At 37.0% G+C, this 24846-nt stretch overlaps 1 pseudogene; it reads left to right on the plus strand.

The window, feature by feature from the left end:
• Positions 1–2461: 2461 nt before the first annotated feature.
• On the plus strand, positions 2462–11769 carry LOC143387228 (nuclear receptor-binding factor 2-like; annotated as a pseudogene).
• The last annotated feature ends 13077 nt before the right edge of the window (positions 11770–24846 follow it).

Consider the following 24846-nt stretch of genomic DNA (forward strand, 5'->3'; position numbering starts at 1 on the left):
AAATTCCAATTTTATTGTCTATCATGGTACTTAGTATAAAAAACCACTTAGGGTGTGCTAATTAGTTTAATTTTCACAATAACACTCATTTTATAGATAAGAAAATTGAAACAGATAGTTAAAGCCAAGTTCATGTGTTTATACAAGTGTTCAAGCTGGAACCTCAGCTCTACCCTGGCGGCACTTGGTAGATGTTTAATAAGAATTTAATAGTAACTATACTTTAAAAAAAGGAATTTGCTGTGGTTTGAAATAACCTAAATTGATGAGTGTGTTTATTAGAAAGTGTTATATCTGAGTCTATATTGAGAGGAAAATCCTGAATGGGCAGAGTTGGAGATTAGATTTTTCCATGGGGAAGTTTTAGGGAAGATGGGAGAGCTAAGAAGTCCTGACTTCACCTATTGGGAACTTTTTGTTCTTGTTCAGAAATTCAAGTAACCATTTATTTTGTCATCAGAGCTTGAAGTTTAATTATGGAGGCAAACAAATACCCATAGCACAAGGTGGAAAGTGATTGGAGTCCCCAAAGGCACAAAGATTATAGAGACAGTACTAGAGTGCAGTAATTTCAAATACCATCTTGTTTTTGCCTCTTAAAATGTGTCTGTGATCCAGCAGCTATAAAACTAGCTATATACCTCTGTAAAATCTTAAGCCTTATTCCAAACCTAATGACCCAGAATTTACATCTTCACCTAGTTCTCATGATTTGAATTCCATTTAAAACTTCAGAACCATGGATCTAGTCCAAATTCATCATTTTATAGGTCAGCAAATGGGCCCTGAGGGTTGGAATAAATTAACTTTTTCAGAGGGAGAGCAATAATTTGATACCAGAGTCCCTGATTCTTGGTAGGGGTAGGTCTACACTGTGCCACTCCTTGTTATGATGGTCTGTGGAAATTCAAGGAAAAGCCTTAACAATAATATCAGAATATATTCATTAGAAAAATAATGTTATTCATAACTTCTTGTATCTACTACTTTTTTTCATTATGTATATTCTCTTTCCCCAGAGTTTGTCATTTCTAGGTACCTGAAAACATTTATGTGTTTTGAACATATTTTTTGCTTAGTCTGACTCTGTGGTTAAAATTCATACAATAGCCAGACATGATGGCACATGCCTATAATCTCAGTAATTTAGGAGGCATAGACCAGAGGATTACAACTTACTGAGGCCCTAAAACAAATTAGCAAGGCCCTAACACAGAACTTTAAAAGGACTGGGGGATGTGGCTCAGAGGTAAAGTGCTCCTAGGTTTGATCCCTAGTACCATGAAAATATATAGATAAATAAAAGGCCAGTATTGCTTATTTAATCTGTTTACCTTTAAATGTAGGGATCCTTAAGTCATTTGCTTATAGAATTTTGTAGTTACCCTTTGTTCTTTTGGTGAGTTGTATCTGATTTTAAAAAAAATCATTTTAATACTACGTATTGGTATCATAATGCCTCAAGTGCAAACATTTTTTTCTTTAATTTTTAAAATGGTACCAGGAATTGAACCCAGTGGTGCTTTAGCACTGAACTACATCCCCAGTTCTTTTTTTTTTTTTTTGAAATAGCATCTCATTAAGTTTCTGAGGCTGACCTTGAGCTTGTTATTCTCCTGCCTCAGCCTCCTGAGGAGCTAGGATTATAGGCAAATACCACCATGCCCAGTACAGATTTCTCATTTCTGAGACAAATAGCAGCTTTATGTTGAAATGGAAGAATGAACTGATAAATTTTACCATATGATAAGTGGTTCTCTGATAATAGCTTTTTATAATTATTATTTTTTATTTGTATATGACAACAGAACGCATTATAGTTTTTGTTACATATATAGAGCACAATTTTTCATATCTCTGGTTGTATACAAAGTATATTCACATCAGTTTGTGTCTTCATACATGTACTTTGGATAATAATGACCATCACATTCCACCATCATTTGTAACCCCATGTCCCCTCCCTTCCCCTCCAACCCCTCTGCCCTATCTAGAGTTTGTCTATTCATTCCATGCTCACTCTCCCTACCCTAAGACTAATGGAATTGTCTATGAAATAACTCTTATTTTGAAAGAAGTTTGAAAAATTAAAAAAAAAACATTTTGAGTAACAGACTATAATTGTGACTCTTTCTAGTTAACTTCTGGAGTTGAAGAATGTGGGTCATTGAAGTGCCTCATGTTAACTGGGAGAGGGTTTATTTAGATGCAGTAGTTTTAGGTTCGATCTACTCTTTTCATAGATCCTGATATAGATACAGCTGTGATGATGACTTGAGGTGTGACAACAAATAATATCATTTATCTTGTTAAAAGGTTGGTTTGTTTTGGGGGCAGTTGCTAGTGATAGAACCCAAAGCCTTACAGTAAGTAGGTATTCTAACTCAACCTCTATTGTTGTTTTCTAAAGTCATGTTTTGTACTTAATAGTAATTTATAGATGTTTGTCTTCTAGGCTTATCAGCAGAGCAGATGAGCAGACCGTTTATTTTGCTGCAGGGAAATATGAAGAGGCTATTTCTTGTCTCAAGAAGGCTGTGGGTAAGTTGTCTTTTTAAGAAATATTGATTGTAAAAATGAGAGCAATTTGTTTTTCCCAGTATCTCTGACCACTTTATTTAGAATGGAAATCACAACAGTAGTGTTTGTTGTCCTGCATATGCATGTTAGATCATGCTGCTGATCACCCAGAAAATTAGCTTAAGAGTATTTTTCAAATATGATGGATTTCCCAGCTTCTCCTAAACCAGTCTTCTGTCTGAAACATGAAGATGGCATAAATGGCACCTTGGTATATAGTTCTTATACACAGCTGTATTCCTAAAGACTTATGAGCCAATTCCAAGAAGTCTGCCAATTCATAGTAAATATTGTTTAAAGGAGTCTGAATTTCAAATACTTGACATTTGTGCTGCAAGATGGGCACATGGCAGGTACCACATAAAGCTGTATATTTTATGGTGAGTTTTATGGGGGTTTTATACAATATTAACTCTTGTGAATTCAGTATTGTTAAATATTTTCTAAACTATACTTTGTTATCCATTGAATTATTAAATTTTAGTCATTACAAAAGCAACATATTGTTTAACTATTTAAGTCATGTTACATATGAGTTCCATAAGCACACATCCATAATCCCAGCAATTTGGTAGATTCAGGGCCAGCCTCAGCAACATGGTAAGGCCCTAAGCAACTTTAACCCTGTCTCAAAATAAAAATTAAGAAAGCACTGGGGATGTAGCTCAGTGGTTGAGATGCTTCTGGGTTTACTTCCCAGTACCAAAACAACAACAAAACCAAAGATTCCAGCTAACTGAATAAATAAAGTGAAAAGACTTGCATTCATCTTAATCTGATATTTGAATAATTGAAACTGCTTTTGGGCTTCAAATATCACCCTGACCTGGCCTAAATTCTGTGACATTCTTAGGTTAGAAAAGATGATAGCTTGTTAAATCATTAGCTTTAAATCATGGAGATAGAACTTAATGTGATTAGTAAATCCAACTGGGCTGATTTGGAGTTTAGACTTGGTTTTATGGCCTAGGGGTAGCACACTCCTCTGGCATGTGTGATGTACTGGGTTCGATCCTTGGCACCACATTAAAATAAACAAGTAAAATAAAGGTATTGTGTCCAACTAAAATTAATATATATATATATATATATATATATATATATATATATATATATATATATATTTAAAAAATAGCCATGTATTAGAGTTGCAAAATTGATGTGTTGGAATGAGCTCATTGTATTCTAAATTGACTTATTCACAATAGGTTTTTTTGTTTATTTTGATACCTGGGATTGAAGTTGCCTATGAACTACTGAGCCACATCCCATCCCTTTTCATAGTTTTAGCCAGAGTCTCCCTGAGTTGCTTAGGGCCTCACTAAGTTGCTGGGGCTGGCTTTGAACTTGTGAGCCTCCTGCCTCAGCCTCCCCAGTCTCTGGGATTATAGGCATGCACTACCATGCCTTGCTTGAAGAAGTAGTAGTTTCTTCAGATTTTCTTAGTTCCTGTCCCCATCATTTCTTAATATCTACTTTAAATATTTGCTTTGTTTCCTATTTGGAGAAAGCAATTTAATCAGAATTGTTAGTTTTCTTTTTTCCTGAGATGCCTATTCTTTTACCAAATTTCCCTTGGTGAGCATTTGTTCCTGTTTTGAATTTGTGGAGGAAATCTATTATGATGCAATCAGATTGAAAATTTTTTTTTTATCCTTCTAAAATAACCTTTAAAAATTCCAAATAAAAAACAGGCATGTGTGGGCTGGGGATGTGGCTCGAGTGGTAGTGCGCTCACCTGGCGTGCTTGCATCCCGGGTTTGATCCTCAGCACCACATACAAACAAAGGTGTTGTGTCTGTCAAATACTAAAAAATAAATATTAAAAAAATTCTCTCTCTCTCTCTCTTTCTTACTCTCTCTAAAAAAAAAAAAACAGGCATGTGGCACATGCTTGTAATCCCAGTGACTTGGGTGGCTTACTCGAGGATTGCAAATTCTAATCCGGCCTCAGCAACTGAGGAAGGCCCTAGGTAAATTAGCAAGGCCCTGTATCAAAATTAAAAATTAAAATGCTGGGGATGTGGCTCAATGGTTAAGTGCCCCAGATTTCAATATCTTATACCCATGTGGCCCCTGCCCCAACTCCCAGTTGTGAGATTTATTTATTTATTTTTTATTTTTTTATTACTTAGGACTTAACCTAGGGGCACTTCATCACTTGGTTACATCCTTAGCCATTGTTTAAATTGAAACAGGGTTTCACAGAGTTTCTTAGGGCCTTATACTAAATTGCTGAGGCTAACTCTGATCTCCTGATTCTTCTGCCTCAGCCTCCCTAGCTGGTGGAATTATAGGTATGCACTACTGCATTATACTGTTTTAAGGCTCTACAAAGGGAGGCATTTCTTGAGTTTTGCAAAAGCTATTCTATTTGATAAGAAAGTAGATAAAACAGCTTATGCTGAGGCATACTGCTGTAATTCCAGCAGCTCATAAGGCTGAGATAGGAGGATTGTGAGTTCAAAGTCAGCCTCAGCAAAAGTGAGGCCCTAAGCAACTTAGCAAGGTCTTTTCTCTAAATAAAATAAAAAATAAGAGCTGGGGATGTGATTCAGTAGTTAAGTGCCCTTTGGTTTGAAACCTGGTACCAAAAAAAAAAAAAAAAAGGAGTGGGTAAAGCAAAGTGTAGTTCGGACAAGGAGAAAAAATTTATGCAGGTAGGTGGAAATAACTAAGAAAATTCATCCACAATGTATCTGAACAGTTGCAGAGCAGATAGAACATCTCAATAAATTTAAATGATAATGAAGAAAAATACACAAGCTATGCAAAATTAATACAGGAACAAAGTGAAGAAAAATGTAAATCTGGCATGTAAGGCTCGATCAAAACTATAATCACCTAGTTTTCTTTGGACAAGAACGTCTAATTAATTTGCTTCTTAGGAATGGTAGAACCTAGCAGACACTTCTAAGCATGAAATCAGAAAATCATTAAAATACAAATAAAGATCAGGCAACAAAATATAAGAAATAGATCCACTATTAATGTTATTTATATCCCATCTTGTTCAAAAACATATTTAAAATGTCTCACAGAGAAACAAAATGAAATACAGAATGTAAATAAAAATAAGTAAATGAAGAAATCCATAGCAGCACAAAATGAAAAACAGATTGATATTATAAACCTCAAAATGTACCATGAGTTTGAATATTTATAGAACTTATGATTAGTTCTTTGTGTTGTTTTTGACATTGTCAAAATTCCTGAGAAAATCAATGTAGAAGGAGAAAAAGTGAATTTTTTTAACAATTTCAGAGGTTTCAGTCCATGGTCATTCAGACCCATCATTTTTTTGTGTCACGTGTCTTGGGTGGCTGAGTTGAGGATTGCAAATTCAAATCTAGCCTCAGCAACTGAGGAAGGCCCTTGGTAAATTAACAAGGCCCTGTATCAAAATTAATGGTAGGGAGTGTGTAGTGAAGAAAACTGCTCATCTCATGGCCTTGAGAAGCAGAGGGAGAGGAAGAAGATGGGGCCAGTATCCCCTTCATGGTCATGCCTTCCATGGCCTAACTTCCTTCTGTTACACATCCCCTTCCACAGAGTTTGTTACCTCCCCTCCCCATAATGCTATCAGTTGGGGATCAAACTGTCAACACATGAGCCTTCAAGGGGGCATTCAAGTTCTAAACCATAACATTCTGCTGCTGGCCCCAGAAGCTTATGTCCATCTTGTGAAACAAAATGCATTTATTCTATCTTAAAGAGTCTCCAAAGTCTTAACAGTTCCTTTATTACTCAAATGTCCAAATCCGAAGTCTACTCTGAGACTCAAGGCAAACTTGGTTTTGAGCCATTGGAATATTTAACAAGTTATATACTTGTAACATTCAGTGGCATAGAATAAACATTCCCATTCCAAATGTGAGGAATAGGACTGCAGAAAGAAGAAAGGGATTTGACCAAATCAAGATGGAAACCCAGCAGGGCAAATACTGAGTTCTGTAGCTTTGTGTGCTGCTTTTGGGACACAGTGAAATGATGTGAACTCCAAAGGGTTTAGGCAGTCCTGTTTCTGGATTTGCCAACTGTAGTGCATGTGGCCACTCACTTTGGCTGGCTCTACTCTCTGCCTGTTACTTCCCTTGGCAAGCCTTCTACATTCCTGGCATGTCTGACTTACTGGGGTCTCCATTGCATCTTTAGCTTCACTCTCACAGCTTCACACATTGCCTTCTCAGGGGCTACTTGGCAGGCGCTTTGACTGCCATATGCTGATTGAAGTTTTGATGGGATTCCCCCAGGATCCCATGTAATAACTCCTGTATTCTTCATGTTAGCAAAAGCACCATTGTATGGATGACAAATCTGCTACCAGCTGGAGCAGTAAAAGACCTGCTTCAACAACAGCTATGGCAGAGTCTGATTCCTTTGAAAGATGAACACAAGGAAAACAATTCCCTGGTTCTGTGGGTGTAGGGCTCCCCTGGGCTCTCTTATCAAATAAAAGTCTTTGAGTCTATGATGGGCCTTGCTGATTCCTGAGGTGCAAAGTCCTTAGCTTCTTTTTAATGGCATTGATCTCTTTAGCACTGGTACCTTACTTGGCCACAACTTTAAAAGTTCTACTTTTCTGTCTAAACTAAAGTTTTTCAAATCTTTCTTTTCTCTTTTTTGTTCCCATTCTCAATGGTATATTAATTGAAAGCTAAACACAGACCACTGCCTTGAAATTTCCTCCACCAAGTTAATTAGTCCATCGCTTTCAAATTCAGCCTTACAGAATCTTGATATACATAAAATGAATACTAGTTCTTTTTCAGAATGTAACATGAATGGCCTCTAGTCCAGTTCTCAATAGGGTCCTTATTTCTGTTTGAAACCTCATGAGCTTGGCCTTTAGTTTACACATTCTTATCAGCATTCTGGTCTTCTGAGTTCCCACCAGAATTGCACTTTAAGCTGTTTACAACATTACAAGCTTTCTGTAGTCAACATCTCTAAGCCATGACACCTCCTCCATCTCAATTTAAAAGATTTCTCAGCCACTATCAGGTATAGTGATAGCAAAGACTTTGCTGCTTTTTGTTACCAATTTTCTGTTGTAGATTTTCATAACTGAGATTCAACTTGAAAGGAGGAAAGGTTTCATGTGTTCATGGTTTCAGTTCATGTTTTATTAGCCCTGTTGTTTTGGGTCCTGTGGCAAGGTAGAACATCATGGTTAAATATGTGGTAGAGCAAAGCTGCTCACTTCATGGTTATGGAAAGCAGAGAGGGAAAGGGGATGGGGACACATATGCCTTTCATGTTAAACCCTGAGTCACCCAATTTCCTTTAACTAAGCCCGACCCCTTACAGATTCCAATACCTTCCCATGATGCCAGGAGCTGGGGAACAAACCTTCAACACTTGCGCTTGCTTCCTGGGGCATTTAAGATTCAAACCATAGCAGACTCTTAGCAATCTTCCAAAAGAGGAAAATTAAGAATTTACTTCAAAGTAAGTCACCCAGAGTTTGATCCTGAGATTAGAGGGTTGTGGTTATTGTTGTTTTTGGTACCTGGGATTGAACTCAGGGTACTTAACCACTGAGCAACATCCCTAACCCTTTTTTTATTTTTAGAGACAGTGCCTTGCTAAGTTGATGAAGTTGGCTGTGGACTTCAGATCCTCCTGCATCAGCTTCCAGAGCTGCTGGTATTATAGGTGCTTGTCATTGCACCTGGTCTGAAAGGTTTTTTAGGGTAGATGGGGCAAATATCCATGGGACATACATCTTAGTTTAAGCAAAGGTTTATTGACAGAGACTATCTACTAGACTGCCCTTCTGTAAGGTGCTGCAGCCTGCTGGAAAAAAATGTCTTTTAAATATATAGTCAGGTACAAGGGAGTAGTTAAAAAACACTGTGATTGTTATTTGGTACCATTGCTATAGTTTTGGTAGTTAGGGAGTCTTTGGGGGTGGGCCTAAAAGGAAGGTCATGCTTCATTGCCAGGTGCTAATTTTCAAAATGGGAGTTATTTTGGACTAAGTACCTAACAGGTTCTTGTTAATTTTTTTTAAGTACTGGGAATTGAACCCAGCCAGGCATGCTTTACCACTGAGCAATATCTTCAGCTATTTTTATATTTTTTGAGACAAAGTCTAAGTTGTCTAGGCTTGGCTCAGACTTCCAATCCTCCTGCCTCAGCCTTCTGAGTTGCTGGGATTACAGGTATATACTACTATACCTGCCTGGTTCTTATTACTTTTTAATCCTTCCTTAACATTATTTTTCAAATGAAATCATCTTCAGTTCTTTAATTGTAAAATCTGTAGGGTTTCTGTTTTTGTTTGATGGTGGGGATCAAATGTAGGTCTCCACATGCTTGGCAAGTATTCTACCACTCAGCCACATCCCCAGCCCTTCCATAGGGATTTTAAAGCATAGAACCTGCCAGTTAAGTTATCAAATGCCTGTAATCCCAAAGACTGGGGAAGCTGAGGCAGGGGGATCACAAGTTCCAGGCCAATCACAGAAATTTAGCAAGACTCTATCTCAAAGTATAAAGGGCTATGGATGTAGCTCAGTGGAAGAGCTTTAACCCTTATTTAGTCACTGGGATCATTCACCAGTATTGAAGCAAAAAAAAAAAAAATCCTTCCAAAACCTAATCATAGCATTACTGCTTGTAAGATCATTTTTTTCTGTATGAGAAGTATTAAAACTTCTTTTACCCAGTAATTATAGGATGATACTCATATATTAATGTTCCTCTTTCTTTGGCCAGCATATCTTTCTGATGCTATGAAGCTGACCAAGTCTGAGCAGGTAAGACATGTTCTTAAGGTTTACAGAAAAATTTTAAAAAGATTTTTTAATGGAGACTTGAATTGTGTGTAAAAAAAGCATTTTACCCCTTTTTAAGTTCTTTAATTGTAAAATTTGCAGGGTTTCTGTTTTTGTTTGATGGTGGGGGATCAAATGTAGGTCTTTAAGTGCTATATTATAAATGTGTAAAATGTGAAAACTAAGTGAACTGTTGATATAATGGCATACAGAAACAACCTTCTCCCCCAGCTTCATTCCTGCTCTTTTAGACATGCCGAAACTTGCATCCTGTTAGTAGCTCATATTTGAACATCGTTGGGCTGTTTATTTTAGTGCCTGGTATTGAACCCAGGGGAGCTTAACCACTAAGCCATATCCCAAGCTTTTTTTATTTTTTTTATTTAGAGACCGGGTCTTGCTAAGTTGTTGTGGCCTCCCTAAGTTGCTGTGGCTAGCTTTGAAACTGTGGTCCTCCTGCCTCAGGTTCCTGAGCTCCTGGGATTGCAGGTGTGCACCACCATGACTGGATTCAATTGGATAAATCTGCTTGTTGAAGATTTTTTAAATATGAAGTCTCCCATTTGTCTGTTCTTGAATTCTTAGACAATTCTTTCTTTATTTTTGACTTCTTTCCTCCCTCTACTGGTGATTGAACCTAGGGGTTGCTCTACCTGTGGACCACATCCTTCCAGCCCTTTTTGTTTATTTTTTTTGTGACCAGGGTCTGGTTAATTTTCCCAAGTTTGCTTTGAACTTTTGATCTTTCTAAGCCTCCCAAATGGTTGGAGTTACAGGCTTCTTGTACCACTATGCGCCCTGCCTTATGTTAAAAAGTTCTTAACTTCAAAATTTGTTTCACCAGTGACTTTATTTCTTATGCTAGGGGAAGGCTTGTTGAGGTTTAAAAAATACCTTTATCTAAATATCTTTTTTTTAACAGGGGTCTGAGTTGAATTCAGGGCCTTATACATGCTAGACAGGTGCTCTACCATTGAGCTACATCACCAGCCCTATTTTAAATTTTGAGACAGGGTCTTGGTAAGTTCCCCAGGCTAGCCTTGAATTTGTGATTCTCCTGCCTTAGCCTCCTAAGTAGCAGGGGTTATAAACATGTGCCACCCAACCTGGCTTCTGATTTCTTGATTGTAAAATTTCAGGTACCTAGGAAGTACTTAGTACATATATATCTAATTGAAATAAGGAGATAATTTCTGAGAGGGATATCAGTGGCATTGAAAACCCACTTACTTCTTAACACTGAATCATAGGATATTTTAACTTTGTGTTTTTGATACTATAGAACCTGCTATTGGTATCTGCCTCCATTGAGCTTTCTAAATCTCTCTTAACAGGAAGACTTTTCATTTTGGTTACTATAGAACTGAGTTCTAAAGAGAAAGAATTTCTCCAATTCTAAGATGATTACAAATGGCATGGCATTGCAGATGGAGGAAGTGTAAGGCACAGTCAGAAAAAGTCTGAATTATTGAGATTAGGACTTCAATTTAATGAATGGTGCTTTCACTTAAGTAAAAAAAAAGTACACCATTCTCTAATTTATATTATTTTGATATTGTTATTGAATCTTTATTAAATCACAAACAGTATAAAAATTTTAAGTGTTAAGTCAGAAAGGCTCTTGGAATAGCATATATTAACAGTAAAAAGACTTCCAATATTTAACTCTGCAAATTGTAATTTTCCTTTTGTGAAATAGGCTCATTTATCACTGGAATTAAAAAGGGATAGCCACATAAAACAGTCCCTCCTCATCCAGGAGAAGTGGAAAAGGGCAAAGTGTGAAGAACGATCAAAAGCTCAGAACACAGACAAGGATGTAGCTACCCAACTTCAGGCATCTCACACACCCTCTGCTGAGGATGCAGAGGGTCAGAGTCCCCTTCTTTCTCAGAACTACAGCCCTTGTACAGAAAAACACCTTTCTGAGATTCATGGAGTCTTTGACAGGAATTCAGAAATACTATTATTTTTACTTCAGCAAAAGAGTGAGCCAACACAACCATGTATTGGAAGCAAAGCCCCGAAGGATGATAAAACAATTATTGAGAAGCAGGCAACCAAAATTGCAGATTTGAAAAGGCATGTGGAGTTCCTTGTGGCTGAGAATGAAAGATTAAGGAAAGAAAATAAAGCACTAAAAGCTGAAAAAGCAAGACTTGTACAAGGTCCAGTAGATAAGGAGCTGGATGTGGATGCTGATTCTATAGAAAAGTCAGCGTTATAGAGCTTGCCACTACATTCGGACACTGCTACACCTTCTTCAACCTGGCACAAATTTGCAGCAAATATTGGGAAAGCCAAGGATATTCCAATACCCAATCTTCCTCCCTTGGATTTTCCATCTCCACAACTTCCACTTATGGATCTGTCTAAGGATTTTCTGAAAGGACTGATGAACAATTGAAATGGAAGGCTTTTGGAGAGATCAGAAGAAATACAGCAACACAGTTAATCCAGAAAAGAAGGAACAATAAAAAAGGGAAAACCACATACAAGAGTAATTCCAGATGTGATTTACCATCTGGCTGATTGGCAGGAGCAGCATTGCCAGGATGTGAGAATCAGTCACTATGAAATATATTGAGTAGCTGATCTACCCACTAGAGCTAATGGTTCCCACCTTACAGACAGTAAACTCTTGGAGATTCACTTTCTCCCGATGCAAACCAAATGGCTACCTAGAATAATTTTCTCAATCACCAATTATTTCTCTTCAGGGTTAAAATGTATAAAAGTGTGTTATGTATAATTAATCTATAATGCCATAAATGATAATGTAAAACCTAAATAATATGGTGGCCTGAGGGCCTGCCATATATTTGAAACATGCTTTCTATCATGCATTGACTGTATGCATTTTGTTATGCACATTTTGTTTGTTTAAGTAAGGTGTATAGGTTACACACTTTTCTAGATGAAACTAATACCCACATTTTGCACTAATAATATAATGCTGACCTCAAGACTATCAGGAGAAATATTTAAATTTCCATTTTATGAAGAAAGGAACCAAATTATTCGTTATGCTTTTTTTAAAAAAAATACCAGTTTACATAATTAATCAGGGTGCATTTTAAGTTCTAACTTTGTTATATAATTCATCATTAAAAATACTAAGGAATGATCCTTTGTTTTTAATGATGCATAAGTAGAAGTAATGCTAGTTGGCAGTATTTGATTGTAAGAAATCAAAAAAATAATTGTTTTATACCCTTGTTGACTGGTTGGTGGTTGAAAAGCAAGGAACTGTATGGCATCTGGCTATTGTAAACTTTGAATAGGAATTTAAGCAGATGCTATCAAATTATTATTTTGGTGTGTTAAAGATTTTCCCCTATTATTTTGCAATCCCTTTCCTCTTTAAAGGTGTTGAAGGGGAGTGTAGAATTTCCTGAGGAAATTTTGGAAAAAATCAAGTGAAAATCCACAAGAGCTAAATGTTCCAAGTCTTTCTTTGGTGGAACTCACCTGGAAAGTGCCCAGGGCTGCTCTAAGCAGCTTGCAGCCATTCTTGTAGCACCTTTACCCAGTGGAGCACAGTGAGTGAGTGGTTTTTTTTTCTAGGAGAAGGGGTTGGAGAAGAAGAGGATCTTAACAAAACATTTCTTTGCAGATCACTAGGTATGTTAAAGCATGTACTTCCTGTGTGGAATTGTGGGACTGAGGCACATACTGCTTCCTGAGGGAGTGAGGACTTCATTGGGTTCAGTGGGTAGGGTTAGGCTCCCATGTTCCATGAGGAAAGTAGCCTAAGTAGGAAGGGTGAAGAGATCATGCAGAAGTCAGATTTTTCCTGTCTTATTGTGTTGCAGATGAAACCATCTTAAAAGTTATTCTAATTAATTTGTTCATCTCAGTGTTATAACATCCCAGATTTTGTAAACCTAGCCTCATAATTGTTTTTCCCTTTTACAGGGTCTTGCCAAATTGCCCAGGCTGACCTGAAGCAATTCTCAGCTTCCTGAGTTGTTGGGATTGCAGGCACATGCCACTGCATCTGGTTTATGTGTGTTTTGACTAGGACTGCGATGGTTCCTTTGCAGCAGAATACATTCCAAAGTAGATTTAAATAATGTTTATTTTCTTTATTACATTGTAGTCTCTGGACATTTCCTGGCTAGGATTGCTAGGTGTTCTTATATCTTTTCTGTTTATTATGAGGCAAATAAAGGGATTTAGAATAGCTTACTTCCCCCAAATAATTTGTTCTGTATGAGTAAGGTGGGTCTTGTGTCTTCTTAGTGGTGCTCTCTCACTGTACTGTTCCTTTTTGGGGGTACCAGGGATTGAACCTGGCTGTTGAACCACTGAGCCACATCCCCACCCCTTTTAAAAATAGAGTCTTGGCTAAGTTGCTGAGCCTGGCCTGGGAACTTGATCCTCCTGCCTCTGCCTCCTGATCTATTGGCTTGCATCAAGCTTGGAAGTCCTCCTGGACTTACCTGTTGAATCCAGATAAGTAACTGGGTATTAACGCCTGATCCCAAGTTCTCATTTTCATCTTTTCAGAAAACATTTCTTTGAAAAACCCAATAGTATGGAGTAATACTTCTAGATCATAGTGCCATGGTAATTCATACAACCTGGAAATCTTGTTTAAAAGAAACATAATAGGAGGATGTTATTTGCAAAGTAATCAGTTTCTTGCCAGGCGCAGTGGCACATGCCTGTAATCACAGCACCTTGGGAGGCTGAGAAAAGAGAATATTTAAGTCAAAGCCAGCCTCAGCAATGATGAGGTTCTAAACAACTCAGTGAGACCCTGTCTCTAAATAAGATGTAACAATAGGGCTGATGATGGGGCTCAGTATTTGAGTGCTCTGAGTTCAATCCTGGGTACCAAAAAAAATAATAATTTTTTTTTCAAAATTGTTTTCTTCTCTAGAAGATTAACATTAAATAGGGATGAGGGGTGGGAGGTAAAGGGAGAGAGAAGGGAAATTGCATGGAAATGGAAGGAGACCCTCAGGGGTATACAAAATTACATACAAAACAAAGTGAGGGGAAAGGGGAAAAAATATAAGGGGGAGAAATGAATTACAGTAGAGGGGGTAGAGAGAGAAGAGGAGAGGGGAGGGGGGGAGGGGGGATAGCAGAGGATAGGAAAGGCAGCAGAATACAACAGACATAAGTATGGCAATATGTAAATCAACGGATGTGCAACTGATGTGATTCTGCAATCTGTATACGGGGTAAAAATGGGAGTTCATATCTCACTTGAATCAAAGTGTGAAATATGATATACCAAGAACTATATGTTTTGAACAACCAACAATAAAAATTAATTTTAAAAAAATGTTTTCTTCTCTAGTGTTTTATCAGGATTATTGAAATGCACATATTTTTTCAAGTGAGTTCAAGATATTAAAATACTGGAACTTATTGCTTTTTACAATGGGTACTTTTGTGTCTCACATACAAATATATTATTTACATATTATTTACATAGAATATTTACATATTCTATGTGTATATGTGTGAATATACATACATACATTTTTTTTTTGTACTTGGGATTGAAATTGGGAGCACTCCACCACTGAGCCACATCCCCAGCCCTATCTTGGATTTTTTTTAAATTTAGATACAGGGTCTCACTGAGTTGTTTTCCTTATTCACAGGTCAACTGGATAACCTTGAATGTGTCTTTAACTTAAATGCCTTGTCTTTCTTTCTTTTCTTTTCTTTCTTTCTTTCTTTCTTTCTTTCTTTCTTTCTTTCTTTATTTATTTTTTGGTACTGGGGATTGAACTCAGGTGTACTTAATCATTAAGTCACATCCCAAGCATCTTTGTATATTTTATTAGAGAGAGGGTATCCCAAAGTTTCTTTGGCCTCAATAATTTGCAGAGGCTGACTTTGAACTCAGGTTCCTACTGTCTCAGTCCATAGGCTGAACCGCCTGGAGTCACTGGGAGTACAGTATTGTGCCACTGCTGTCTTTGTTGTTTGGTAGTAGGTAATGAACACAGGGCCTCATGCATGGTATGCAAGCTTATTACCACCAAGGGGCATCCACAGCCCTTTTGAGACAGGGTTTCCTAAATGACCCAGATTGGCTTTGAACTTGGAATCTTAGTGCTTCAGATTCAGGGACACTCAACTACTGAACTGCAGCCTCAGCCCTATTTTGTATTTTATTTAGACATAGGATTTCACTAGGTTGCTGAGGCTGGCTTTGAACTTGTGATTCTCAGTCTTAAAAGCTGCTGCACCTGGATTTTTCTTTTTTTCTTTTTTTTAAAGGGTATTTTCACCTTAAAGTGGGAAGTGTGCCTCCTTTTATAAAAGCCATTAAGAACTGGGCCAACTTAGCTCAGGGATGAGAGGCTTGCCCACTTATTTTCTGTCTGCTCATACTTTTCATGTTTTGCTGCTAGGGTTTACTCAAGGCTGACCTGTGCCAGGTTCAGTGTCACAGACCTGTAATCCCAGTGAATTCAGAGGTTGAGGTATAGGGTCCCATTCAAGACCAGCATCAACAATTTAGTGATATCCTATCAAAAAATAAAATGGGGACCTTGGGCATGGTGGCCCATGCCTATAATCCCAGCAACTACTGGAGGCCATGGCAGGAGGATTACAAATTCAAAGCCAGCCTCAGCAATTTAGTGAGGCTCTGATCAAAAATTAAAAAGATCTTGTGATGTGGCTCAGTGGTAAAGTCCACCAGTATACCCCTCTCCCTCTCAAAAAAAGTAAAGAAGTCTTAAGTGGATTATCCTTCCATTTTTCTAAAAGTGAGGGGGGCACAGTTAGGTACTGGGTCTGGAGAATCAAAAAATATTTGGAATAGTCTTGTTCATTAGGATTTTTCAGTAGTCATGAATTGGAGTGAAGGTTGGGTAAATCTTTGCAGTTCTTAGCCTGCTTCTCTAACATATGTACTAAATCAGGAATAGAATTAAAAAGGGTGGGGCATTACAGGTATGATAGGATTAAGGGTGAAGGAACCAAGGATACAATTAAAAATGAGAATCTTTCTTGGTACTAGGATTGAATCTAGGGCATCACATGTTAGGCAAGCACTCTACATTGAGTCATGCCCCGTAGCCCTCTACCTTTGAATCAAATCCCTCCCCAAAGTTTAGTTGACAATACTGGCTCCTGGCCCACTGAGCACTGTGGAATATGTGTTCAAATACTGGAACACACTAGATTGACTCTGAAAAATTTAACTACTTAAGTTTGAGAGATGTGAATGGAATACTTCTAACAAAGTCATCCCTAACTCTGAATATGTGAAAGTAACAAATATTCTGCAGCTTGTATTGTACTTAGAAGATATGTGACACTGGCACTTGACTTAATCTAAAAGGGTTGAATTGCTACTCATATCTCATGGGAGGTAACGTGAAAATGATAGATTATGTTATATGATGACCACTAAATAGATATGCAAAATTTCTAATGTTTGAGATCCTATGGCTTCATCGGCTTTGAAGGCCTTGATTCAAAGAATCTCCTGTTGTATAGTCAGGCCATGGTTTAGTTTGAACATGCAAAATTGGTTCCAATATGATTAATATATAAGGGGACAACTTTAGCAGAATGTGAATTGGTTACTTGGCAATTTCTCCTTCAAGAAAAACTGAAACGAATGCACAAAACTATTTCCTAGTTATGGTGGTAGTAGTGATCTGTACCCAATTATGTTTGCTATTACCTTTCCCTTTAATCTCACATAACCATCCTCCTACTAGTTACTTCATGACTCAAAACAAACCCTTTCTACTTCCATAAGCAAACTTTAGGTCTTCAAGGTAGGAAGCCTGTATTTGTATTATTTATAATTTTTAAACATTCGATGCACATTGTGGCTTACATGGAAGTTGTTCCCCAAAAATCTCACATGTGAGAGGTGAAATGACTGGGTTTATGAGAGCTTACACATAACTAGTGTGTTAATTCACTGATATGGTTAACTGTGGGCAGGTAGGGTGTGACTGTAAAGCTGCTTTTCTGTCACATGTTCTGTCTCAACTGGGCCCAGAGCAATTGAGATAGCCATCTATGGACTGAGACCTCTGAAACTTTTGAGCCCCAAATAAACTTTTTTCTCTAAAATTGTTCTTGTAGTGCCTTCCTCTTATAGTTAGTGGTGAAAATCTAAAATATTATAGGACTGGGAGTGTAGCTTAACAGAAGAGAGCTTCCTTAGTATGCTTCACAGCCTGGATTCAACCCCTAGTATCACCAAAAGTGTAATCCCAGGTTTTTTTTCTTTTATAATGTATCATTGTTGAAGTTTTTTGAGTGTCATTGTTGAAGTTTTATGAGTGTTATGCCCTAAAGCTTTATTCCTTATAAGTTTTGTAGTTTTCACTGTGAACTTCAGATGGTGCAGTGATTTTTAGGAACTGTTCCTTTTCTTCCCTCTTCTGGAACAGTGTGACAGACCTGAGAGGGAGTCACCATCCTCTGTGATGGCAGAGAAGATCACACAGCTCTCCTTGGGAAAGAAGTCAGTTCTATCTGGCTTGTACTTCTCATTTGTATTTGTTGACATCCACCCCCCCTGCTGTTTACATCATCCATACCTGTCAAATTTAGGGTCAAAGACTAGAGATCTGGGAAACACCATTTAACTCCTCACTTGTCCTTAGAATGCATCTCCTCAAGGTATTCCAGCTCTGATCCCCATATATAGCACATCCTTGACATCCCTTCATTGGCTACAGAGCTGAGGTATTTTCAAAGACAAAAACCACAATAGGGCAATCCTCCAATTCTGACTGCATTTTGGATGGCTCATTTACACTGAGTTGACTTTTGATTTAGATGGTGCTGGGGATTGAACCCAGGGTCTTATGCATAGTAAGCAAGTACTGTACCACTGATCTACATCCCAAGCCTACTGAGCTTATGTAAAAGCTGAGTCTGCTCTGAAAACCACCCTATTAACAAAAGGGAACTCAACTTCCTATACAGCTAGTGTGACCTGGATATAGCCTGCCATCATTTTAATTTTAAGTAACAACTTTCATTTAAAATGATAGCTGGGATGGGTCCGGTGGTGCACACCTGTTATCCCAGTGGCTTGGGAGGTTGAGAAAGAAGAATTGCAAGTTCAAAGCCAGCCTCAGCAAAAGTGAGATTTGGTAAGACTCTGTCTCTAAATAAAATACAAAATAGGTCTGGGGATGTGGCTCAGTGGAGTGCCCCTGAGTTCAATCCCTGGTACCAAAACAAAACAAAAAAAAAACAGGTACCTGGGTGTGGAAGTGCATGCCTGTAATCCCAGCAGCTCTGGAGGGTAAGGCAGGAGGCTCACAAGTTCAAGTCCAATCTTAGTAATTTAGAGAGGCCCTGGGTTTGGTTCTTAGCACTGCATATAAACATGAATAAAATAAAGGACCAACAACATGTAAAAAAAAAAACTATTAAAGAATTGGAGATGTAGCTCAGTAGTAAAGTACCTCTGGGTTCCGCCCCTTGTACCAATAAATAAATACAAAATAGGTTACTGTGGGAATCTAAGTATTTTCACACTTCCCATGTGACTTCAAGGTATAATTACCTAAGTAAACCTATTAAGGAACCAAGGTTTTAATAATTTCACAATTAGGAAACTTCCAAGTCTGACTCTTGGTAACATGAGAATGGTATAAGCTTTGTATTTTGGTCAATGTGCTACACCTTAATTCATAATGCACAGTGTATTGAATGTTAACTAAACCACTTTCTCTTTTTTCCTCCCCAAGGATGAAAGTGCTTATCTAATCAGGTCTTCAGAATATTTTTGATAGGTCGGAATCTAGAACAGAACATACTGAATCTATCTATCTCTATATATTCAATATATGCATATAGAGTAAAATAGAGGTATGAGAGCACTTTTCTTCGTTCACCAATATTTTTTATCTCATTATTAAACCCATACCCCCAAAATGGAAGTAACATACTGATTTCTAATGTGTTTAAATTCCCACATTAGAAAAGAAATGGATTTCAATACTCGTAAATTCATTAATCAGAAAAAGAAATCCATAAAACATTATATACTAAAATGGGAAGGTCCAAACTATTCAGCACAAGTTTCACTCTAAACATTTCCTTGATCTTGATTTTTCTGTTTTACACATTTAGCCAGGCAAGGTAGCACATGCCTGCAAATCCAGTGACTTGGAATGCTGAGGAAGGAGGACCACAAATTTGAGGCCAGCCTCAACATAAAAAAAAATCAAAGGGGCAAGGATATACCTGCAATTCCCCAGCCTTCCAAAGTTTACAAATATCTTTTATGATATAAGCACAACAGTGTTCTCTCTCCACCATAGACTTAGCACAATTTAGTTCACTAGCATGAATTTCAGAGCATGGCAACTTTTTTCAGACTATAGATAGAATAATCTCATCAATCAAGTTTTCAGCCTCTGCCTGGCCAGAAATTCCTTGGCTTCAGATATATGAAAGGGGTTGTAGTATGGTTAAAATGTGGCTTAAGCAATACTGAAAGAGGCAAATGCTTTTGGGGAGAAAAATCATCATAGACAATTGGGCCTTGGCAGACCAGGGGACCAGCATGTGGTAATATCCAGAATTGTCTTGTCTTTAATTTCATATCAAAACTTAAATCAGATATCACATACAAAAGCATCAGGCAAAAGAAACTACAATTGGTTGAGGCATATTTGAAAAAATGGTTATTAAAAAGTCAAAGCTCATGGGGCTTGGGATGTAGCTCGGGGTTAAAGGCCCTCGGTTCAATCCCCAGCAGCACAAAAATAAATGTGTAAAAATAAGTGAATCAACAGGGAAGTCTTGTTTTTGTGGTGCTGGGGATTGAACCTACCTAGGGCCTCACACATGCTAGGTAAATGCTCTTCCACTGGGCTACATCTCTTGTTCATCAACAGGGTAATCTTTAAAAAGTCATAGCTCACCAAATCATATTAAATATTTCTTAGCCCAATTTCCTTTTTTAGAGAATTTTCTTTCCTGGCCAGTTAGCTATCTCATTAGTCCTTGTGCCAAGTGTCGGGAGTTCACATGAAAGGTATTTGCTCACAATCCTGGCTGAACTTTGGGGTAAACAGTGACAAAATAGTCTATGTGGAGATAAAAATGGTAGGGGAAAAAACCCACCCACACAAACAAACAAAAGAAAACAAACAATCAGAAAAATAGCCAGAACTTGGGCGGTTCCCACCCTACCCCACCCCTTTCTTCTACAGGGGATTAAACCCAGGGCCACTAACCCTCCCATCCATATCCCAAAGCCTTTTTATTTTGAGACAGGGTCTTGCTAAGTTTCTGAGACTGGCCTTGAACTAGTGATCCTTCCAAGTCACTATGATTACAAATGTGCACCACTGCACCTGGAACTGTTTTTTAATAATATTTTGCATAGTTAGTCCTATACACACCTCAAGTAGATAGCTGATAATAGTCATCAGCTATTAAAATCAAGATTCTAAATTAATGCTACTTACTGGGGCCACACAGTTTTTTATTATGCATATCCAAACTCTCAACGGCAAGCTCTTTTCTGTCCCAGCAGTATGTATGTCAAAAGAGGACAAACTAAGTAATCCAATTTCTGATAAAGTCTGCTTAATGGAAAATGTAAAACCCCTTTTAACTTTAATGTACAAAGCCATATGTAACACTTGCACTTTAACAAAAGCAAGCTAATGTTTTAAAAAAAATACACCATTAAATGTATATATGTCTATATTTATATAGCATATTAAGTTTAATATTTAGCTTTTAAACTTCACATAATTTTTACCAAAATGAGACAATTTTAAATAAATTACACCTTTTGAAAATGTTTAATTATACAGTCAATAGCTTCAACAAAATATTGAAGTGTCTATAGTTAGTATCTACTTTATATACTTTATATCTTACAAAATTTACAATTATTTGGCAGTAATTTTCTAATTATGATATGACTGCTGAGCGATTCAGCAATTCCCCAAATGCAGGCAATAGCTGGTGTTCATGTCCTATTCTCAAAGCAACTGTCTCAATGTAGTGAAAACTACCAGTTATCTTATAAAACTGTACAAGGGCACATTTACACTTGATCAACAATATAGCATAGAATTTTATACCAAAAATAAATACATCATTTTAAATCTGACATTTTCACAAACATCATATACACTATGATACAGAAACAGCTCAGAATTGCTGTTTTAAAATTTACCTTGTTTCATGACATTTAATCACAGGAGCTGTGACATATGCTATAGTGCTCTGGTGTCAGTAACAAGTAATCATTACGAAGAGAATTTCTTGGCACTGAAGGTTTTGTGAAGCTTAAATTAGTGTGCACACATGTCATTATTCAAGGGGAGGTAATCCGGTCTAAAATTATCCAACAGGACACACTTAATTTTCTTCCATATCCTCTACTTCATCTTCATGTACCTTCAAAGCTCTCACCATTTCTCTAACTGCATAATACAAGATATTTTTAACCTGAAAGAGATATTGACATTTCTCATCACTTAAGCTGGAGAGAAACTGACAAATGACAATTACCATGCTAAAAATATTAATAATTTTAATGGGGACCTAGGAAAGCCAAATTCAATAACAAAAATGTCAAAATCTAAAAGTGATTCTAAACCAAAAGTTATAATAAGGGTCATTAAAATTCAAACAATTAAATATACATTAATATTAACCTTCAGTTACCTTGTTGTGACAAACCAGAAAATGACTGCCTAAAGTATTATGCATATATTTTAATTTCTGAATATAAAAGGATTGAACATTCATTTCTTACCTGGAGCCTATCATCATAATTGATTTCTTCCTTCAAAAGTCTCAGTTCCTGTGTTAAGTGAAATGACTGTACAAGATGTTCTGGGGACACAAAGTCTTCAGTTACCTGAATAAGCTGTGAAAATTCTTTACCTATTTCCAAAAGAAAACTTGTGTAATATAAATCTAATGAGGTAGGAGCAAAGAAAAGCCACAGTCTGAAACCAATAGAGATTTAATTTTAACCAGAGATTTAATTTTTAGCTAGATTTAATTTTTCCCAAGTATCAAATGGATTTTGAGGCAGAACACCACACTTTCCATTGAAAATCTTCATTGAAAGTGACTTGGTAAAAGAAATATTTTTAATTGATAAAAAATAAACAACAACAACAAAAAGAACTTTAGAAACCCTTTGGAAAACCTGATAATTGGATCCTAAATTTTTTTAAGATGGACTTTTTAGACTGACAACTAGAAAGAATCAACAAAGCAATCAAAATCTGAGTATGTTTGATGCTGTTTCTTTGGCTTTTACTGTTAACTTATAGCAGAGCATAAAGAAAAAGAAATGTGGTTCAGTTTTTTTTAGGAATGAGTAAGAAAACTGACCACAAATGAGTTTCAAATTTGTACTATAATTTTGGTTATTTGCATCTTTCTTTCAAATTAGCCAATTAAATAGATTCCAATTTTCTGTGACTTTAGTACAACAGTTTTTCAAAACAGCTTTCTCTTTCCTGATTAAAAAGTTTTAATAAGAAACCAGCCAATATAGTGCATTGTGGATGATTGACAGTTTTATCTGTTATGTACAGTTTTACTGACTCTTCATTTGTTCATACAACAGATAATCTGTTTCACAGAACAGCCTACTATGGGTGAGATGTTCAGTTCTTGTTTTAAGACAAATCATCCAGTGAAAAGCAAGTCAACAGAAGCCAAACTTCTCTGAAATCTTGTCTAATAGATGTTTTATATTAGATATTATTGACATCAACTTTCATTAAGTGTCTAATTCCATCACAGAGCTTCTAAATGCTCTTTCTCTTTTTACTTACTTGAACAAGCTGCAAGGAGGGTAAAGAGTATGTCCTTAAAAAGTTTTAGTATAGGGGCTGGAGATGTGGTTCAAGTGGTAGCGCACTCACCTGGCATGCATGCGGCCCCCGTTGGATCCTCAGCACCACATACAAACAAAGATGTTTTTTCCGCCAAAAACTGAAATAAATAAATAAATAAATATTAAAAAATTCTCTCTCTCTCTCTCTCTCTCTCTCTCTCTCTCTCTCTCTCTCTCTCTCCCTTTCTTTAAAAAACAAGTTTTAGTATATACCTTTGGTTTTTGGTACTGGAGATTGAATCCAGGATTCTGTGCATGCTAAGCAAGTGCTCTACCAGTGAGCTACTTCCATGGCCCTTTTTAAAATGTTAATTTTGAGGTAGGGTCTAAGTTGCTCAGGTTGGCCTCACACTTGTGATCTTATTGCCTCATGAGTACCTGAGTAGCTAGGAATACAGGTGTGTATTACCCACGCATGGTTCAGTATATGCCTTTTGGTAGGTCTAGTTCTAGTATGTCTTAAAATCACTTATAGTCCCAAAATTTCTAGTAGGTTATACAAATTCTTTATTTGTATTCTCATTTTGATCATCCATCATTCTCCTGGTTTCCTTTAGTTCTTTATTTATTCAGACTTTCCTTAAGCTTTTTGAGTATATTTGACTGTTGTCTAACTTCAATATCTGCAATCCTCAGGAAATATTTCTGTCAATATATCTTTCTCCTTTGAATGAGACACTTTCCTTTTTTTGTGTGCATGCCTTGTATTTTTTTTTAATTGGGTATCTGAACTTTGTAAATGTGTTAACTGTAATAATCAGATTCTCCCCTGCCTCAGAGTTTGTTGTTGTTTATCAATGAGGACCACAGTCATTGTTTAGTAAGTTGTACCAATTTCTTCTCAAAGGCTGAATTTCTTGTTTGGTGTAGTCATTGAAGTTTGTATTCCATTATTTTAGTGGTCATCAGTGCCTAAAAAGATTTCCCTTGATATAAAAAATTAGCTGCCCTTTTCTTCATTAGTCTCTTGGTTATTAAAAGTTTTGGATTAAATTCCAGATTCTAAAAAAAAGTTGATTCTGTCCATTTTTGACAGTTTATGGTTATTTAAAAATGATTTTCAGAATGTCGAGTTTTAGCTGGGTGTTGTGGCATACAGCTGTAATTCAAGTTTGAGGCCAATGGCAGCAACTCTGAGGTCCTGAGCAACTTGGTGAGAGAGACACTATCTCAAAATTTAAAAGAATGAAAAGAGTTGTGGATGTGGCTCAGGGGTTAAGTGCCTATGGGTTCTAATTCCTGGTACCCGGTCCCCATAACAAACAAAATCCAAATCCCAGAATGTTGAGTTCTATTAGCACTTACAGGATGCTACTCTGTTTTCACATGATATATTTCCTTAAAGGACTGAGGGTTAGTTTTAAGAGGTAAGGGTTAAGTTTTAAAGACATCAAACCTTTCCATTCCATTTATTCCCCACCTCTTTGTTGTATTGGGGATTTATAGCTTCCTTTACTACTGAGCTACATTCCCAGCTCTTAACTTTTGAGATGAGGTCTCATTAAGTTTCTCAGTCCTCACCAAGTTGTTGGGGCTGACCTTAATTGTGATTCTCCTGCCTTAGACTCCCAAGATGCCAGGATTATAGGCATGTTCCTCTAAAGATGGCTACTCATCCCTCTTCTCTGCCATGTCTTG

Source organism: Callospermophilus lateralis, unplaced genomic scaffold (assembly GCF_048772815.1).
Source record: "Callospermophilus lateralis isolate mCalLat2 unplaced genomic scaffold, mCalLat2.hap1 Scaffold_169, whole genome shotgun sequence".
Taxonomy (NCBI): domain Eukaryota; kingdom Metazoa; phylum Chordata; class Mammalia; order Rodentia; family Sciuridae; genus Callospermophilus; species Callospermophilus lateralis.